The sequence below is a fragment of the Canis lupus genome, chromosome 3, assembly GCF_011100685.1.
Source record: "Canis lupus familiaris isolate Mischka breed German Shepherd chromosome 3, alternate assembly UU_Cfam_GSD_1.0, whole genome shotgun sequence".
Lineage (NCBI taxonomy): Eukaryota > Metazoa > Chordata > Mammalia > Carnivora > Canidae > Canis > Canis lupus.
The window spans coordinates 89,157,889-89,172,583 of NC_049224.1; the positions used below are offsets into that span (position 1 = coordinate 89,157,889).

General features: G+C 36.7%; 1 protein-coding gene across 3 annotated transcripts in view; it reads left to right on the forward strand.

The window, feature by feature from the left end:
- The window catches only part of KCNIP4 (potassium voltage-gated channel interacting protein 4), a 1,126,248-nt gene that overhangs the window by 790,178 nt on the left and 321,375 nt on the right, over window positions 1–14,695 (forward strand). The gene's annotated exons all lie outside the window — the stretch shown is intronic.

The window sequence follows — 14,695 nt, forward strand, 5'->3', positions numbered from 1 at the left end:
TTAACTATGACACATATAAAGATGTTGTCACCTGAAGGGGAGTAAGGAGAATTTTCTTTGGTTGTTTGAGAGAAATTTGAGCCAACAGAGACAGAGAACTTGATGGACTACAGAAGAGAGAGCGCAGGGTCTTAAGAAAAATAGAAGGGAGATAATCTAGAAAGAAAAGATAAAAATATCTTCTCTTAGCCATGAAAAGAGATGCCTTCCTAATTGTGACACAAGGGAAGGAAGAAAGGAAAGGCACAGGGATGCATTTCAGGGTCACATTTATATATAAAAGCATGCCTCGTAAGGAACTGTTTCATTAAGCACTCGTGTAAAACTAGGCTTTGTGAGAAGTAGCCTATTGAGCTGTGAGAAGCAGCCCATGGAATGATTATTATACATCATGTATTCATAGTGGCATCTACTATATTTTTACTATCTGAGCAATTTATTTTCAAAAATGTTGGTAACATGTATCATAAGCAAAGTTATTATATATCTACTACCTGCCAAACATTCATGGCGCCATCAAGGCCTTGCAGTATACTGGTACTGATGGAAATGTAACCTGGCCCAGAGGTAGTACTACAGTGCCATCGATAGGAGAGAGAAGGGAGCCGCTTCATAAGAGAGCCACGTGAATTAGGATGTGGGGTTAGCTACCTGATTAAGACTGAACTTTGACTTTACCATATAGAACTGTCATGTCCTCCAAGGGTGGGAATGTAGAAAGCATAGGATTGCTTAGCTCCATGAGGTCATGCAGGGATCCATAGTTGTATTACTTTGTTGCTCCATTATATCTGTGTGATAGAAACTGGCTCCCCATCTCCATATCCATGTTTCAGTGCACAAGAAGGGAGTAGAGGAAACTGAGGGTATAATCTGGGTATAATCATTGATGCTCAGGTCCCATATGCCCAGCTGAAACTCTGTTATCATGGGAGATGAGGAGAATCCTGCTGGGGGCAACCCACTCATCTTACACAGGTGGTGGACATTGATCTGAACCGTTAAGGACATGAGATTTCAAGAAGAGGAAGAGGTTTCTGAGATAAAGGACCAACATATGTAAAGGTTAAGGTAATAAAACTTTTAGCAACCACACATTTCATAGTAGATTCATTCAGTGCCTGCATCACCTCCCTTAGACCATATCTGATAGCAGTAGCAGGTATGGTGCACAATTGCACAGGAGCTCAGCCTCATGTTGCAAAGCCAAGGTTTTTTGTTTTGTTTTGTTTTTTAGATTTTATTTATTTATTTATTTATTTATTTATTAGAGAGAGAGAGAGAGGCAGAGACACAGACAGAGGGAGAAGCAGGCTCCATGCAGGGAGCCTGATGTGCAACTCGATCCTGGGTCCCCAGGATCAGGCCCTGGGCTGAAGGTGGCACTAAACCACTGAGCCACCCGGGCCACCCTGCAAAGCCAGGGTTTTATCTCATTGTTCACTGTGTATCTTTCTGATTCAGCCTCCTGGCCTAGGGTGATGTCATTGGAGCTCCCTTAGACTGTCCACAATTACAGCCTAGAAGTGGAGAGGGGCCAACAGACTCAACCAGTGATGGAAGGAGAAAAGCTTTATCTTTCTGGATAATTCTGGGAACATTGAATTGGCATCTCACAGGTCCTGACACATTTGAGCTCCTGATTCCTCAGCAGCAAGCTTAGCAAGGCACATTTTTCTCCAGCCTTGTATCACTCACTACCTTCTCATTCCTGCTTTCAGAGATTACCTCCTCAAAACACTGTGAAACTACTCGTATCCAATTCCTTGTCTCAGGCTCTGCCTTGGCGGAAGCCAAAATACCACCCAATCACATAGAACAGAAGCCTTGATCAGTCAGAAAAGATGCCTGCTTCTTTGGCCTCACCAGTGTATCCCTACTCATTGGCAGGTGTGTATAAAACCATGGAGCCAGGAAGTTGGTGATGCAAAAAGCTATAAGAAATGTGTAGAGTTGGGACGCCTGGGTGGTTCAGCGGTTGAGTGTCTATCTGCCTTTGGCTCAGGGCGTGATCCTGGGATCCAGAATCCAGTCCCACATCGGGCTCCCTGCGTGGAGCCTGCTTCTCCCTCTGCCTGTGTCTCTGCCTCTCTCTCTCTCTCTGTTTCTCTCATGAATAAATAAATAAAATCTTTTAAAAAAATGAGAAAAGTGTACAGCTTTATAATATAGACTCCATTGTAGAGAAAACCAGAAGAGACTGCAGAAGGAGATGAGACTCAAATATGTTAGTATAAGTTTTATCCATTTATAGAATATAGTTGCTATATAATATAGATGCCATATATTTAAATGTGTGTCTGTGTATACTTGTGTGTGCACACACACATACACACGTATACAGTATGAGATCTAAATTTAATCCTGTGAAATGACAGGAAGCCAACAGTGGTGAATTTTTTTCTGTTTTTTTTTTTCCTTGACGTATGTATGCATTTTAGTAGAGCAGTCATATGTGCAGATTGCGCTTCAAGAAAGTTTGTGTTGAGAATAAATTATAGGGAGCAATTCTGTAGGAAGAGAGATCTCTGAAGAGGCTATTTTGGGCATCCAAGTGGGAGACAGGGATCCAAATAGTGGCAGACTGGAGCCACAACACTGGGGCTGCAAAAAAGGGAGTATATATTCTAGAGAAAATGGATGAATTGAAATGGTGTTAGAAATATATGATAGCTGGCCTGCAAGGCATCAACTAGCAAGACTGGAATTTCCTGGAGAGGCCCAGTATGGAGGAACTGGTACATCCTGCTGATGTGAAGGGTCTACACTAAGAGGCACCCCCACCTATTCCCAGATCTACTGATTTCCTCCCAACATTCCAGATGACATGGTAGAATGGAATCCTAGCCTTATGTCATGCCATTTAGATTTCTGTATTGCCCCGCAATTCCCATTTATCACATTTTAAGCTTTTTCTGGAAAATTCTATTTTGAAAGATTGAAAAATGGCAGAGTTCACCTTTGATGACTAACGCATGATTGCCACCACACCCTGAGGACTATGCACATTTGCCACTGCATTCCTCATTTACCTTGTCTTTTCAGCGTGTCACAAAGCCTGGTAGTTCCGACACGCTGATAGACCTAAATGCACGTCAGAGCAGGTGTCGGCATGCTGATGAGAATTCAGGCAAGAATGAACACTTCTCTCAGGATAAATGACCTTTTATTCTTTCCTGAAATGTTCTAGTTCCGCTGAAGCTACTGCCAAGTCAGGTTGATTTGCTCAACAAATATCTATTGACCACAGACAGACTATCTCTCAGTAATTAGAAGATATTTGGGCACAAGAAGGTAGAAAAAGGCAAGCTGTGTGACTCTGAGGCGCTTTAGGGGCTTAAGCAGAAGTAAATGCCCCTGTCTTTCCTACACTTTATCTCTTTCCTATTACTCTACGGGGCTAGAGTGAGCATGCAGTGTTTTTATATTACAATTTCCCCTACCACCAATTTCAGAATTTAAAAGAGGAGAGTTGTATTAGTTTCTGTGGCAGCCATAATAAATTACTACAAACTCCTTAGCTTAAAACAACAAAAATTTATTTTCTCACGGTTGTGGAGGTCAGAAGTCAACTTAAGGTATCAGCAGGTCCACACTCCTAGAGGCTGCAGGAGAAAATCTATTTCTTATCTCTTTCAGCTTCTGGTGGTTCCTGGCATTTCTTGGCTTGTGGCTTCTTGACTTCAAGCTCTACTTCTGTGGTCCTATTACCTCCTCCTCTGTGTGTTTGTCTCCCTCTAGAGGGAGAAATGCAGCGCGAGACAGATGCTTTTCTCTCTTTGATAATAGATGTCACTGTATTTAAGGCCCAGAATAAGCACCTCTTCTCAAGGTCCTTAGCCACATATGCAAAAAGACATTTTCTAAATAAGGTATCAGTCACAGCTTCTCAGGTTAGGACCTGGGCATATCATTTGGGAGGCCGTAATTCAGTCCATGGAAAGAATAAAGACTAGATATTTTGAGAGAAAGACAGAATCTGAATCTTCCTTAAGAACAAAATAATCAAGGGCGCCTGGGTGGCTCAGTTGGTTAGGCATCCAACTCCTGATTTTTGGCTCAGGTTGTGATCTCAGGGTCTTGAGGTCCATGCAAGATGTGGAACTCTCCCTCTGCCCTTCCCCACCCCCTCTGTCCCTCTCTGTCTCTCTGTCCCTCTCTCTCTCAAAATAAATAAATATGTAAATAAATAAATAAAATCTGATGAGGCTAAGAAAGTCTTTACTATAGTCAGTTTCTACCTTTGCCTGATTAAGAAACAGGGAAAGGAAATAAAGAGAACAAAATCAAGTAAGACCAATATGATATAGAATAAAAACCACACACTTTGAAACCAATAAGACTTGTATCCGAATCCCATTTAAATGATTTACTAGCTATACTATTCTGGAAGTATCTTTAATGTGGCAATGATAATGCCTAAATGCAGCATTAGTTTAGCACTTACCTGAAATTATTCATATATATATATATATATATATATATATATACACACACACACACATATATATAAGCACATATATTATATATATAATAATTTATATTTTATCTCATATAATCACAATAAATTAGATATAATTGTAATAAATTATATATGTATATATAATTTACATGAAATATAGAAAGGCCTGGCATATAATGTGGCATACAGTTAGGATCCTTTCACGGTCACCTCTCTCAAAAGTGTTGAGTGCATATTAGATATAAGCAAATTTTCTTTCCGAAAGAGAACAGATTCAGAGCTCTCTTCTTCAGGACTGATTCAGTAATAGTGACTTAACCCATTGCTCATCATGTCTTCATTTCTGTAATGACTTTATATAACTTTTTTTTTCCTGTAAGACTTTATTACTTCTGCCTCTTGCCTCAGACACTGTAAATCCCAGTGGTATCCAAGAGAAGAGGAAGTAAGATGACTCTTTAAGGCAGATGCCTGTGCTATTGCTGTCATAAAGCAAATTGTTGGGTTAGAATATTACACGGGCTTTAGTTCATCACAACTCATGATAATCCAAATGATCTGTTAATGTAGTTGCTCTTTGAGTTATATATCATTTTAAAATATGAGGCAAAGGGTGCATCAGAGTCTTTACACAAATTCTCTGGGATGTTTTTGTTCCTAGTAGCTCTCTTTGCTTAAGTGCCCCTAATGACACCCTCCAATGGAAATGGAAGTGTTTGGCTAATGCATTCTCAAAATGGAAGTTGTCAACTCTTAGGGGAGTCTCGTGTGTCTTGATGAGCTATCAACCCTTGCTTTCCTTTAAGCACTTAAAAATCAGCATGAGAAAAAATCATTACAGTTATTTCAAACACAGCAAAAGAGGAATTTTTTTTTTAAAATCGCTAACACCAAAAGCTAAACAAATCTGAGAAAGCCAGTTTCTGCATTAGCAGGATCAATTCAGAGCCACTGAAAAAGAATAGACAGTCTATGAAAATATCAGCAACCTGCCTTTTCAAAGGAGAGTTACTTTTTCATTTTCGGATTACTGACATCAAAAAGGAAGGTTTATTTCTTCATTTGACAGAGAGTTTTGACAAGTTTGCAACCTGAAGACATGGTTTCTTCAATTGTAATATATATTGTTTGCAAAGATTGTCTTCAACATCTATTTTTTTCAATTGTCTTCAACATCATAATGTATAAGCCATTGTGTTTTTCTATGTTTATATAAAAAATTTCCTAATTATTGTAGCTCTCAAAAGTCAGTGAGCTGTTCAGTAGAATGAATTAGTCTTCCCTTGAGTATAGCATGCATAGGATGTAAGTAAAGACTTGTTTTTGTATCATGTAATTAAATTATAGATATTGTACTGGAATGTCAAAATAGTGATAAAAAGCAGAAGCCATGTGAATCAGCTTATCATTAGAGGCACTAAGTCAGAGTTTGTAAGGTTTAGATTTAATTTGCCTCCTTCTCAATAAGTAACTTTTTCTTCCACAGTTTTAACAAAAATTGGGACTGTTTGGAGAATAATTTCAAAAAATACTGCCAAGGTTAACAGCAGCTGGTCTTAATTGGATTTCATTTCTTATGCTGGGCCAAGATATAACCTTACAGTAATTATCAGTATTTTGAGACTAACTGTAGCTGTATGCAAAAAATGAACATAACCACTAATGAGAATATTAATTTTAGAACTTAAAATACTGATTCCTATGGTAATTATGTTTGTATGTCTTCACTCCATTTATGAAATATTGGTCGACTAACCACTGTTATTAGAAAACCCCTTGAAGTCCACTTTTTAGCCACATATGACAGTCTTAATGGAAATGTTCTAGAAATGCAGAAATGAGAGGTCCTATCATGTCTTTGCACAGCACTAAAATTCAGTCCCCACAGCATCATGCTTTCTAATCAAAGAGAAAACCTTCAGAGGGGACTTTATAAAATATTCTTTAGAGGGTAATAATTAATTAAAAAGCAATCCTGATCTAATATGTGATTTAAATTAGGGTTGAACATCTAGAATGAAAGAAAAAAACAAAATCTGAATCCTGTCAATTACTTGTAAGTATGTTTTCTATGGCACTCTTGTAGTTTTGATTAATTCTTGAAACAGATGATACTAACCACCATTCAGTGGGTGATTTATTTACTTTGCTTCTTGAAAACACTGTTAGTACTTCAAAATATGTTTGGTGAGAGCCTATACTTTGCAAAACACTGGCCCAAAAACTATGGGGATAACAAGATTAATATAAATAAGCAAACAAAACATATCAGTAATTCCTTGCAAGAGTTTATATCTTAGAGATGATTGAACATGTATGAAATTCCTCAAATAAAATTTAAGTTGCCAAGTGCAGTAAAGAGTTATACAGAGAAAATTCTCTGTGAATTTAAGGAAGAGAGATTTTAATGTCTAGAAGAAGGGAAATAATAGGCATTTTTCTGTGAAAGAGATGATGTTTGAACTGGTTATCAAAATAATCTGTAGATGTAAATATACCACGGACAATAATAGCACACACTCACATAGTGTTTACCATGTGCCCATTGTTCTAAGTGCTTTCCTACATGTTAATTCATTTAATTCCTCAGCAGCTCTCCAGGGAAGGTATTGTTATAACCTCCATTTTATAGATGAGGAAATGGTGGTGTGAAGTTAAGTAACTGTGGTTACAGAGCTAGCTAGTGGAGGAACCAGAATTCATCTCTGACAGAGTCCCTGCATTTATAAACTCCCACTCAGGGAGCAGAGGAAGAGTGAGTTGCAGAGTATATTAGTTTCTCATTATTGATCTAACAAATTCCCACAACATGGCAGCTTAAAACAACACGAACTCATTTCTGTACAGCGCTGCAGTTCAGAAATTGGAAATGGGTCTCACTGGACTAAAATCAGTTGTCAACAGGTTGCATTCCTTTCTGGGGGGTCTAGGGAAGAATATGTTTTCTCTGCCTTTCCCATCCTGTAGAGGCTGTCACATCTTGACTGGTGACACTGGTGGTGTCATATCTGTGTTCAAAGCCAATTGCATCACTTTGCCCTCTGCTTCTGTCATCAGATCTTCTCTGACTGATTCATCTGCCTCCCTCTTTCATTTGTAAGGACTCTTGTGATTATAGTGGAGTCACCCAGAAAGTCCAGAAAATCTCCTTATCTTACAGTCAGCTAATTAGCAACCTTAATTCCCCTCGCCGTGTAACAACATATTCACAGGATCAGGGAATTAAGATGTGGAAATCGATTATTCTACTTACCACATAGCACATAAGATAGGTTCAGTGACAAAAAGGAGAAGGGTCTATTAAGGGAAAGATAATCCAGTTGGCAAAATTGAACAGAGGACAGTTTGCAAATCACCAAAAAAGAGTACAATAAATTAATACCTCTGAATCTTTCTAAAGTGATTTTTAAATGCAAGATAATTATCTTCCTCACCTAATTTGAAATACGTAAACTCCATGAATAGTTACTGAGTATTTATTATGTGTTAAGGGGGATATACAAACGTATGACATGCTCGAACTATAGTTGGCTCAACATTTAACAATTTATTCGAGTCAGCTGTATGAGATACTAAAACAGAGCCTTAGATGTATTGTTAAAATCATGGTAAGTTTCAGGAAGATAGCCTTGTTGAGGTCTCTGAGGAGTCCTATAAACTGCACCTGTCTTTCCTGCTCTAATGCTAAGAAATCTGAGAAATAAGTAGCAAAGATGGAAGTCAAACCATGACTAGTTTGGAGCACATGACTTACAAATGTGGGTAAGTAAGACTACTAATATGTATCACGAATTGATCTGGACTGTGACAACGTGTGGTCCCCAAATGGCAGATTCCTATCCAGCCTAAAAGTATGCATTGTGACATTAAAAAAAAAAAAAGCACATACTCTCCACAGCCAAGTTGTTTCCTAAAGGAAGAGTTCTTCTGCCCACGTTACTCTTTCCAGTTCTACTCATCAAATAAAGCATTCATTCCCCAAAAGGCAAAATGAGTAAGGAAGAGAAGCCAGAAGTATCGGACTAGAGGAGTTTTCTCTAGTATGGACATATGAGAAGTAGGGAAAAAGCATCCCCTGTAATATATGTCAAGTTCACCCCAGCCCAAAGTACACTCATTATTTCTCTATCTACCTACTTATCCAAACTAGACATCTTGAAAGTCACTCTTGACTCTTCCCTCTCAGAACTGGCTCATTCCAGTTATTCACAAAGTATGACCTTTTCTCAAATGGGTTCCATCTGTTCCATCTCTCCTAATGCATCATTTTATTATAATAATTCTCATTGGTCCTTATGTTATACACTCCACTTAACCATGTTCCTTCCTGATACACTTACCTAAAATCGAAATGTACCCAAACCAACTTGTCTCCATCAATTACTTTTAATCTAATCTCTAAGACTCATACCAATCATCCTCTGCTACAGGTATACTTTCTGGCACCCAGGTTTTGTGAGGTGTCCTCTTCTATGCTCCTTTGACATCCTAGACTAATTCTAAAACTTCATTAATTATATTAATCAATTAATCATTTGATTAATCATCAATTAATCATCAATTGTTTTCATCAGTAATATAGTCCCTACTCAAAAGTTGAACTTAACAATAATGATGATTACAATATAATAACAAGACTACTGAATTATGTTTAAAATGGAGCTTATAAGCAAAGTAACTTATTATGATCTTGTGTTTTTCTAAACAGTGCTAAGAATGTTTCTTGTATGAAACTATTAGTTCTTGGAAAAATTCTGAGAAATATGGGATGCCTGGTTGGCTCAGTGGTTGAGCATCTAACTTCAGCTCAGGGTGTGATCCCAGGGTCTTGGGATTGAGTCCTGCATTGGGCTCCCTGCAGGAAGGCTGCCTCTCCCTCTGCCTCTATCTCTGCCTATGTCTCTATGTCTCTCGTGAATAAATAAATAAAATCTTTTTAAAAAAAAATCCAGATAAATAAATATTGCTTTGTCAATTTTATCCATGAGGAAACTGAAGCTATAACATTTACTTAGAGTTATATAACTAATAAGTAACAAATCTGGAGTTTAAATTCAGAACACTTGAATTATAAAATATGTGAACATTGTCTTTGAGGTGCTTATCCAAATACTAGCAAATGAAGAACTAAAGTAGTTAAAATGATGTATTTTGAACATTCTTTGAACTGGTAAATGGATCCTTGCAACAGTAACCCATTTTTATGTAACTTCTAGAGCCTGTGACCTATAAATGAGAAGGTTAAACTAGATAATTTCCAAGGTTCCCAGTGGCAACCTCTCAAAGATGTTTACTTTTGCTTTTATTTTTTCTTAGAGTGAGATAAAAGAACTTAATAGAATTTTCTAAGAATTCCAAACTTCCTAATGAATGCCTCTTGTCTTAGTCTTGTCTGGGTCTGGTCTATATATGAACCAAAATAACACTTCATACAAATTAACCCTTCACATCACCTTGATTTACTTTGAGGATAGGATGCTGAATGGTTGATACCAACACAACTGAAGTAAATAGTGAAAAAAATCACAGACTTCTTTTTAACTAATCTATTCTGCAGGTAGTGATGACTCATTCCAGAGCTCAAAATGTATGGCCCTTTAGTTCATCACTGCTGTCTACTCTGCCAACTAGAAGTCTCAGTAGCTTCCAGAGCCCAAGTGTACTGAATAACTTTACCACTCAGGGTAATTAATACAGTTATCATTGGTCGTCTTGTACTCTGTTCTTTAATACTGTATAGTTAAAGAGTTATAAAAAGCTTTTCTGAATCATTGGTCAACCAATTATTCTTTGAGGAGCTAGTATATGCCCAAGTTTTCTAAATGCTGAAGGAGAAACAGAAAAGCATGAAAATTGGTCTTTTGCTGATAATTTACAATTTAGCATGAAAGAGAAGATATCCATGACACAATTAGAAAACAGTGCAAGGCAATATATAATTAAGTGCCTAATTTTGTAGTATAGGCCATGAGAGCAATAAGATTTCTGAACAGGATGAGAGTAGAGTAGGCTGGAATTGTCAGAGAAACTTAACAGGGTGGTGGGGGGAGGTGGTGAGAATATTGCTGGATCCTGAAGAACTGGTAGGAGGGAAAGAAGGGGAATCATGAAATAACAAGCAGGGGGTATATTTAGGTGACTGGCCTGACAGGAAGATCTTGTGTTAGAATGAAATTGACTCTTTGCTTTTTATTTTCTTTATGTCATGTCTAAACCACACTGGATAATAAATCTAATTTTTTAAAATTTTTGGAGAAAGAAATTCTCAACTAATTTCTTTGCTTTATGTAATTGCGTATAATTCTTTATCATATCAATATCTATATAATAGCCTTTAAATAATCTTTACATTTATTGGACCTATTATTTTGCAAAGCCTATTCTTATGATTGTTAATATATCTCTCCTTAAGTCTTATGTATCTTACTGCCTTCCATTTTGCTAGATAAAGAGAAAATTCATAACTATTTGAATAATAATGATGGGGATTAAAATAACATCTTACATTTGTAAATAGCTTAACAACTTAGAAAATATTTACACATATCCTAACTCATTTGATCATTACAAGAAGTCTGAGAAATAGGCAAGGCAAGTATTATTACCATTGTTTTACAAATTTGGAAAGTAATATCCAGAACAGTTAAGGGACTGGTTCCAAAAAAAAAATTACCAGACATCAGAAAAACCAGGACTTTTAAATCTTGTGTCAGAACTTAGAAAAATGTCTCTAATTGGCATATTTCCATGAAACCAAACACAGTATACTTTCTAACTCCTACCTTGATCCAATATGATTTTTTAAATGATTTAATGCCTATTCTATTCATTTGAAGAGAGCCTAATTTTTAAAACCATTTGTATTCACACAAAAAGAGTTTAATCTTTAAAAATATACACATTTGGTACAAGGAATAATCCCATGCATGAATTGACCAGGTCCAACTGGATAAGGCACTTAACTACTTTGTCCAACATTCTCATAAGCATGTCGGGGTTAATACCAGCTTTTTAAAACGATCTAATAAAGAGAGAATAGAAACACACATTGAAAAAGAAACTAACACTTGCTCTGTAACTTTTATCTTCTGCTTCCAGAAAGATAAAATTCATGTACCTTATTCCTCCTGCTAGGTAGAGTTAAACACTCCAGACTATATATATATATATATTATATATTATATATTATATATTATATATTATATATTATATATTATAAATATAAGAAGACTCTAATAGATGTAGAGAGGAAAGCAGACCAGCAGGAGACCACAGGACAAAGAAATGACACAATGAGGAACCAGCAACTTGGAACCACCAATAGATTCAGACAAAAGAAGCTTGCTCTCTCCAGTCAAAGGACCAGGAGTTTCCAAGCAAAACAGGAAGCTTGCAGACAATACTTCTACTCTAGCTAAACACTACCAAAAACGTTGTGGCCCCACTTCCACCCCTGTCAGCAAAGCACTACAGAGAGCCTAGACTTCCATCCTTGACGGGCTGTAATGAGTCACCCCAACACCACCAAGGTGATGTCAGAAGGCCCAGTAAGGGACCCCATCCCCCCTGGAGATAACATGGTATCATCCACCTCCAACTGGCTGACAATCACAAAATACTGATGAAAGGAATAAAAGATCTAAATACATGGAGAGGTATACAGACTGGGAGGACTCAAGATAATAAAAATGTGAATTCTCCTCAAATTGATATACAGCCTTAACAGAATTTCTATTCAAATCCATACAAGATATTTGCACTCATAGAAAAGATTATTCTGAAATTTATGTGAGAAGCCAAAGAAACTATAATAGCTAAAATCATTTTGTAAAAGAAGAATAAAGTAGGTGGAATCACTCTACCAGTATTCAAGACTTATTTTATAGCAAAGGTAATCAAGATTCTTTGGTATTGGCAGAAAGATAGACACACAAATCAATGGAGCAGAATAGAGAGCCCAAAAATAGATCCATGCAAAAATGCTCAAATGGTTTTTGACAAAGGTACAAAAGCAATTTAATAGAGGAAAGATAGTCTTTTTGAAATGTCAGAGAAATCAATGATAATAAAAAAAGAAAGAAAAAGAAAAGAAAGGAAAGAAAAGAAAGAAGAAAGAAAGAAAGAAAGAAAGAAAGAAAGAAAGAAAGAAAGAAAGAAAGAAGAAAGAAAGAAAGAAAGAGAAAGAAAGAAAAGAAAAACAAGAACCTCAACCAAAACTCAATGCCTTGAAGGGAACCAGAATATGTCACCCCAAAATATGCCACTTTGGCATATTAACTATTTTGAATTAAAGCAACTTAAGAAACAGTTGGTCCAAGGAGGACGTTCTGAGCTCCTCTGTTACCTGAAAGCAGGAGATAAATCCCCCATGTGAAAGGTAACTTCCCTATAGCAATAGGCTAGAAGGTGTCACTATGACCAAGGTATTTAGGGCTGAGAAGACTAAGGCTTGTTACTTCTTCACTAATTTACTACCCCAAACCCAAACCCCTTTGTCCTCTTCATTCTCCACAAATTTAGTGTTTCTTTGTCTAAAAGGCATTAAGACTACCTTCTTTGGTCACTTTTTTGAATCTCATATTTTTATCGGCTCCTGTATATATAAAATTAAATTCGTTTTAATCCTGCTAATCTAAAAATAAATAAATAAATAAATAAATAAATAAATAAATAAATATCCTGCTAATCTATTTTATGTAAATTTAATCATTAGTCCATCTGAAGAACCTAGAATGGAAGAAAAGTTTTCCTCCCCTACAACCTCCTACAAAATTAAGTTAAAATGAATCATAGATTTAAGTATAAAACATGAAACTATAAAACTTTTAGAAGTCAACAAAGGAGAAAATCTTTAGAACTCAGGACTTCTTAGACATGATCCATAAAACAATCAATAAATGGACTTCATCAAAATTAAATAAGTCTTATCCACTGAAAGTCCCTATTAAGAGGAAGAGAAGGCAAGTAACAGACAAGGAGAAAATATCTGGCATCCACAGATCAGATAAAGGAGTCATACCTAGAATATATATAGAAACAAGTATATAAAGAAATCTCAAAACTCAACGGTGAACACAAGCAAACAATGCAATTAGAAAATGGGCAAAAGACATAAAGAGATATTTAACCAAAAACAATATATGAGTGGCAAATAAGCGTATGAAGAGATGATCAATACCACCAGTTGTTAGGGAAATACAAATAGAGTTGACAAGGGAACGCCACTATACCTGTTAAAACAGCCAAAGTAAAACATAGTGACAAGGGGAAGATAAACTAGTTCAGCCACCCTAAAAACTAGTTTGGCAGTTTCTTTAAAAGCTACTATTTTTATTTTTAGCCTTCCCCCAAGGGCAGGTCCAGGCTGTGCTTGGGGCAAAGGAAAGGAAGCTGCTAGAAGGTGGTCCCATGAATCCTTGTAGAGGTCTGTAGACCAAGACAGCTTGGGTTGGGTACCTCAGATTGTAGATGGAAACCCTGGTTCCAAATATCCAAATTGACATTTAATGAATAATAAAATGGAAATTGTCAACATTTTTAGGCAGCTTTGAATGATGTACTGAATGAATGAACAAAATAAAGCTGATGAATATAAACTTCTATAGTTGGCTCCCAAAAGGCTACTGTGTAAGAAGAAGAAGAAAAAAAAAGGCACTTCCCAGCAACACACATAAAAAAAAAAAAAAAAAAAGACTTAGAGAATTTTATATTATATTTTAAGTGTAATATGAGTCAACACTGTAGCTGCCCCAAACACTTAAAAATTCGGCCACATAACTATTCATTGCTAAATTTACATAGCAGTTGTCTATGCGTTTTACACACTTTTTAGAATTTATTTAATCCTTCCAATAACCTGAAGTAACATTTTTTAATCCCCATTTTTTTTAAATGTATAATTTCAGACTCAGAAATGTTAGATAAATTGCTCAAAGTCTGACTGCTAGCAAGTACAAATCAGCAATTCAAACCCAGGCTCAGACTCTTTGGCCTTGGTCACTTCACAGTGTCCTGCTGTGACCTGTGAACCTGCTCCCCAGGAGCCAGGCATGCATGCACACATTCACCCAGCAACACTGAAGTGACTGAAGTGCCAAGGATGCTGCTATGGGGGGCGGGGCGGGGGCTTCTCTCATTAGGAAAACAGACAATAAACACATAAACAAATGAGAATGTATTAATGACGCCAAGTACCAGTATAATAGGGTGATGGGATTGAAAGAGGTAGGAGAA